Consider the following 6,499-nt stretch of genomic DNA (forward strand, 5'->3'; position numbering starts at 1 on the left):
AGACATAGAAAAATGTAAACTATTACACAAGAGTTGTTCTCTTCTTTAATAGATGAGAGTGTTATGAAATTACTAGGATTTTTTTTTAGAGTCTATGGGCTGTGTGTTACACTTTTGTCTTACAAAAATGTCAATGTTCACAACATACCAGAAATGGTACCCTTTGCGAGGAAGGACCAGGGTTCTTGTGGTGGGTAAGCAAGAAAAAGCTTGAAGGTCACTGCTCTCAGGTCCTGCTGCTGGCCACTGGAAGGTCAGCCCGGCTCTGCCTCTTGGCAAGGGCTCAACCGGTCATTCGTACTCGGGCTGCCATTCTTGTGGCTCGCTCCAGCTCTTGGGCACATTGGAGTATCTTCCCTCAGGCTCGAGTCTGAGGTCCATCCTTATGGAACATTTCCTTGCCCAGCCTGGTGAGACCTGATGAAGTTTGCCCGATGAACGCTTTCAGTGGCCCTATGCTGCTTTCTCAGATCACTTCTTATGATTCATAATTGTGCATTAAAGAAGGCTTGACCAAAATCCAGATGTGCCACTGACTGTAAGCTCTGGAAGGACAGGGGCTTGCCTGCGTATGCTCGTCTTTTTTTTTTTTTTTTCCTCTAGATTGGTGTTAGCTCAAAGCTTAGAGCCTCATAGAAGCTTCATAATTATTTGTTGAATGAATGGATGAGCTAAACAATGGGAAAGCCTTTTAAAAACTGAGGACTCTAAGAAGAGCAACGCTTCTTACTTGTATGTCTACGTTATTCACTTATTGTTTGTTTCCTTTTTGTCGAGATTAACTGTGTACTTACTATGTGCCCATGTGTTTGGCTGTGTCACTTGCACAGGGAGGGCAAGAAAGAGTTAAAGATTCTATTCCGTGGGACTGGGAACAATAATGGCTCCTGGCGGCAGGCAGATTTTTGATGTCACTTTAGCCACCCTGGAGTTGTCCTGTTTAAGACTAAGGGCATACTTCCGGAAAAGAAAGTTCTGGGTGCTGGAGACCTGGGGTGAGGGATTCTTCTAGGTACACCCTCCTAGGAAAGTCCTCTCTCCTCCCCAGTCTAGTAGTCTGTAGATGATTCCTTCCACGGTCACAGATTTTGAGGCCAGAAGAAGAGGCTGGGACCGTTCCACATTGTGCAAGCACAAAATACAGAAACTACAAAAAAAAAAAAAAAACCAAACACAAAAAACACGAGTATTTATATGGGACAAAAACACATGGAGAGATGGAAGTGTCTCCATTGCAGGAGCAAGTATTTCTGCCCTTTATGGTGGCACTTAGGACACTCTGTCTCTGGGTTTAGGGAAGTCGCGTGACCAAGAGGGCTCTTTGGGGCACTGACTCGCAGCAAGTTGTCCTGGGTTTCTCTGGAAAAAACAAATTTAGTGCTAGCAGCCCGAAGAAAGACATCCAAGCATGATTTAGGGAAACTCATGCTTGAACCTTGACTCTGCAATTTCCAGCTGTGTAACTTTGGCAAGTGACTTAACTTCTCTGAGTTTCAGCTTCCTCATTATTAAAACGGGATTTTGCAATACTTCTTAAATGAGAGAATGGATGTGAAAGTGTTAGCTTCATAAGAGGTTGTCCAGCAAATGTCAAAACTGTTGAAAAACAGGGCCTTCTCGAGTCAGACTGGTACATGGACACCCATGAGCAGAGTTTGGAGAGTTGGCTAAAAAGATGATCCATTGGGTCCAACCATATCTTGGACATGGGTGTGCTTATAGACATATATAAGTCTCTGGGTCTAGGACAGGGTTCTCACTCTTGGCACTGATTGGCATTTTGGGCTGGAAAAGTCTGCTGTGAGTTGTGAGGTGGGGGGCAATGTGGGATATTTAGCAACATCCCTGGCCTCTACCCACTAGATGCCAGGAGCACCCTCATACAAAGTTGTGGCCACCAAAAACGCTTCCATATATTGCCAAATATCTCCTGGGTTGCGGGGTAAGCTTGCCCCTGGTTGGGACCTCTAAGTCTAAAGATGAACTCACATGCAGGATAGTGTGTGTGTGTGCGTGTGTGTGTGCGCGCGCGCGCATTGGGGGTAGTTAAGGGGAGGGTGGCTAAATATTCAATGTGCCAATACCATAATAAGGCAAAACCTGAGTTTTTTCTTTTTAAGGGCAACCTAAATAGTTTGTTGTTCAAATACTAAACTTTAGGAGCATGCTGTTTGTGAGTCAGTTATATAAAACATAGAGCAAATATTCACTTTGCAACATTTCTTCACACTGTGCTATAATTGTCTATTTCCTAGGCCATTTCCCCATTGACTATTAGCTTCTTGGGAATAGGAACCACTTCCTTTTTTCTATACCTTGATATGGCAGAGTACCTGGTCCATAGTTGTTGAATAAAAGCATTATTTATTGAATGAATGGATTTATTAAGAAGTCAGAAAACTTTAGGGTGGCTTACAAACCATCACAATGGCTCTTACAGATCTATCGAATGAGAACAATGGTATATAATATGTGAAAAGATGTTTCTTTTAATGCTTAATAAATAGACTGACTCACTTGAGTAGTTATGGAAATTCAGAGATTCAACTTCAACCCTGACAACTGAAGCCAAATTCTTCCTGACTGGCTGAATAGATGGATGGATGGATGGATGGATGGACGGACAGATGGACGGATAGAGAAAGACATGGGGTAAACATGTATATAAACAATTCTCAAACACAGAGAAGAGTATGGGAAGAGGGTGATGTTAACAGCAGCAGGGACTAACAATTACTGAAGTCTTATTCAGTTTTAAACACTGTATTGGTGTTTTACATATGTTATCCTATTTAATCCTTGTAATCATGAAGGTATTATTATCCCCATGTTAAAACCAAGGCTGAGTGAGATTAAGCAACCCACTCGAGATGGAAAGACAGGCCTATGAACCCAGCCCTCATTGTCTCAAATACCCAAGACCAGCTTCAGTTGCACCGATTTACAGAAGGCTTGCCTGTCCCAAATGGAGAACAGAGACCTTTGAGGAAATGTGTCTTAGCCTTACAGTCTCCCACCCACTCCCCTACTGTGGTGGATGTGGCCCGGCTCTGGCTACTGGCCCCGTGCTCCCCAGGCAGCTCTTTTTTGCTGTCTGAACCTGTAGGCAGTGTTGACAGGTCACAATACATGTGGCTTAGGCTGGCTGCCCCCCCGCCACGGTCAGGAGTCCACGGCAGGTGAGTGCTACGGAAATGACCCCTCACCATGATCGTAAGCTGCCTGTGGCCGTGTTCATCACCAAGCGAAAAAATGCCTTTTTCACTGGGAGCCGATCACTCACCAGTCAAGCCAGAAGCAAAACACGGACGGTTAAGCTATCTTAATTTTCTCCTATCCCACGCACCCTGTGGGTGCGTTGTAACCCACGCTTTTACGTAAGTCCCACGATCATCCTGGAGAGAGCATGCTCAGAGGCCCATGAACTCCGGAATGGGTTTTCAGCTCCATCTGGCATTTTCCAGCGAGACTCACATTCATTCATGCATTTCATAAGTCATGTTTACTAAGTAAACATATTTACTAAGCTTCTACTACATGTCAGACCCCATGTTATGAGTGGGCACAACACAGTCAAGGGCATCGAACTTGCATCGGTGGGGAGGGGACCGCAAGCAACAGAATCAGTTGGACAAGTGCTAGAGAATCATAAGGGTGAGGGATCGGGAAGTAACTGTGGGTGGGCAGAGCTGCAGAAATGCAGGTGAACAGGGAAGACTCTTCTGGAAGAAAGTGGGCCAAATGCCCTGATTGAGATCTTGGGGAGGGGGATTAGGGCCCCCCCGGGTTCAGGCCGTTGAAATCCCCTGGGTTCAGAACAGGCCTGTGGCTGTGTCTCGCTGCAAGAATATCAAGTTATCGGATTAAAAAATCAAATGAGACAGAAAAGTGCGAGGATGAGACAGAAATCAAGTCTGTTGTGAGCCACAGAAAGTTTCCAGAGGATGAGGCATAAGACGGGAGCTTTGGCCGCTGTGGAAAATGAGATCACACAGCCGACACGGAAGCAAACGGAGCTCCCGTTTATTAACAACAGACATAGGTATTAAACAATTGGGTATATGAATAAATACGGAGTTATAATGTCCTCGTCCATTCAGAATGTGTCAGTTGGGTTACTGACCACTGTCTCTTCCATTTTTATCTGTAAGACCTGTCTTAACCCCCCGATTTGAAGACAAGGATCGTTGTTTTTCTTTTTAAGTATATTTATTTATTTTGAGAGAGAGAGAGAGAGAGAGGAGAGAGCATGCGAGCAAGGGAGGGGCAGAGAGAGAGAGAGAGAGAGAGGGAGAGGGAGAATCCCAAGCAGGCTCCCCACTGTCTGCACAGAGCCCGATGCAGGGCTTGATCCTACAAACCCTGAGATCATGACCTGAGCCAAAATCAAGAGTCAGTCGCTTAACTGACTGAGCCACCCAGGTGTCCCCATTTTTTTTTAAAAGGTAATATGAGCACATGGTAACAAATGCAGACAGTATGATGAGTGAACGTAGTGAAAAGTCTCTCTTCTCCTCCCTGAGACACTATCATTATCAGTTAAGGACCATTTTAAACTTTAAGGGTGAGTTTGAGGACTTAAAATTCTTGTTACTTTAGAGGATCGACTGTTCCTTCCTAAGCCTCATTTATTCATTAATTAAACACGTACTTACTAAACACCTATTGGGGCAGAGACTTAGTTTCTTTTCTGGTATGTTTCCTATTGTGCTGCAACAAATTGTCACCAACTTAGTGACTTAACATGACACAATTTATTATTTTGCAATTCTAGACATCAGAAGCCCAAAATGAGTTGGTAGGGCTGCATTCCTTCTGGAAGCCTGTGGGGTGTGGGGCGGAATCAGTTGCCTAGCCTTTACTAACTTCCAGAAACCACCTGCACCCCTGGGCTCCCAACTGCTTCCTCTACTTTCAAAGTCAGCAGAAAAGCATCGTCAAATCTCTCCCTCTTAGACTCTGTTTCTCTTGCCTCTCTTTTTCCCTTTAAAAAAATTTTTTTTAACATTTTTATTTATTTTTGAGACAGAGAGAGACAGAGCATGAATGGGGGAGGGGCAGAGAGAGAAGGAGACACAGAATCGGAAGCAGGCTCCAGGCTCTGAGCCATCAGCCCAGAGCCCGACGCGGGGCTCGAACCCACAGACCGTGAGGTCGTGACCTGAGCTGAAGTCGGACGCTTAACCGACTGCGCCACCCAGGCGCCCCTCTTTTTCCCTTTTAAGGGTGTTTGTAATTAGATTGGGCCAAACTGAATCATCAAGATCCTTACGGGTTTTTGAAGTCCCTTTTGCCCTATAAAGTAGCAAATTCACAGGTTCCAGGGATTAAGATGTAGCCATGATTGGGGGCCGTTATTCTGCCCTTCATCTCATCGAAAATGGAAATGTATATGTGCAAGTTAAAAAAAAAAAACTGTGTGTCTGAAATATGTTATAATTCATCCAGTTCTCTTACTGCATCAACACATCACATGGTTGTGCACCTGCTACCTTGGTCTCAGGTCATTGCAGAGACTTCTTAGTAGGTTCCTGGTACCTGGATCACTCTTTCCGTCAGTTCTCCACTCTGGAGCCAGGTGGCCTTTCTAAGCACCCAACTTGCTCATACCATTCTTCTAAAACACCTCGGTGACTCCCCATTGGGCCCAATGTGATGTAAAACCTCGTCTGTAGAGTTCGTGAACAAGACTTCTCATAAGGCCACCCTGTGTCTACCCTTGAATGTCTTCTAGCTCCCCGGGGCCCCCTCCCTAATCCCTGCTCTTTGCAGTGTTCTTTTCATCTTCCTGATCTCAGCGTAGGCGATTGCCCCCTCCAGGAAGCCTGCCTCGATTCCTTGCAGCTAGGTTAGATTAGATCCTGCCTCCGTGGTCCAACAGCAATGCTGTATCACCTCTCACACCCTCACCAGGCTGCATAGACATTTATCTTGCTCATCTGGCGTGTTTCATAAATATTTGTTGCCTCAGTGAAAGCGTGAATAAATGAATGAATGAACTACAGCCACACTGTAGAATCAGGCTCTCTGGTCTCCACCCCATCCTGATAGTCATCATCAACCTTGATCTTATGAGTGCAGAGCCTTTCTGGGAAGGTGGGACGTATTATGGAGGGCTGCAGGGATAGCTTGTCACCAGAAAAGTAGCCATATTTATGTGTCTGCTTGCATTTTCTTTCTTTTTTTTTTTTTTTTTTTTTTTTTGCCGGCAGAAAAGGGGCTGCATTGAACAGACTTTTAGCTGAGCTTTGAGAGTTGGGGCCTTGCGTTCCTCTCTAGCTCTGGAGAGATCGATTGTGCCGAGCTGGCAACAGCTAGAAGTAGCTCAACAAGGAGCATCTGCTGGTGTAGACCTGTCTTTGGACATACTGTGCCCTCGCCAGGTTTTAAGGAATCAACGTCTAGAAACAGTTTTCTGCACCGACATGCATCCTGTCTCCCTTAACTTTCCCCTTCCACAGAATATTCTTGGTCTTCCTGAAGGCAAAGCACCAGGTTT

The sequence above is a fragment of the Leopardus geoffroyi genome, chromosome A3, assembly GCF_018350155.1.
Source record: "Leopardus geoffroyi isolate Oge1 chromosome A3, O.geoffroyi_Oge1_pat1.0, whole genome shotgun sequence".
Lineage (NCBI taxonomy): Eukaryota > Metazoa > Chordata > Mammalia > Carnivora > Felidae > Leopardus > Leopardus geoffroyi.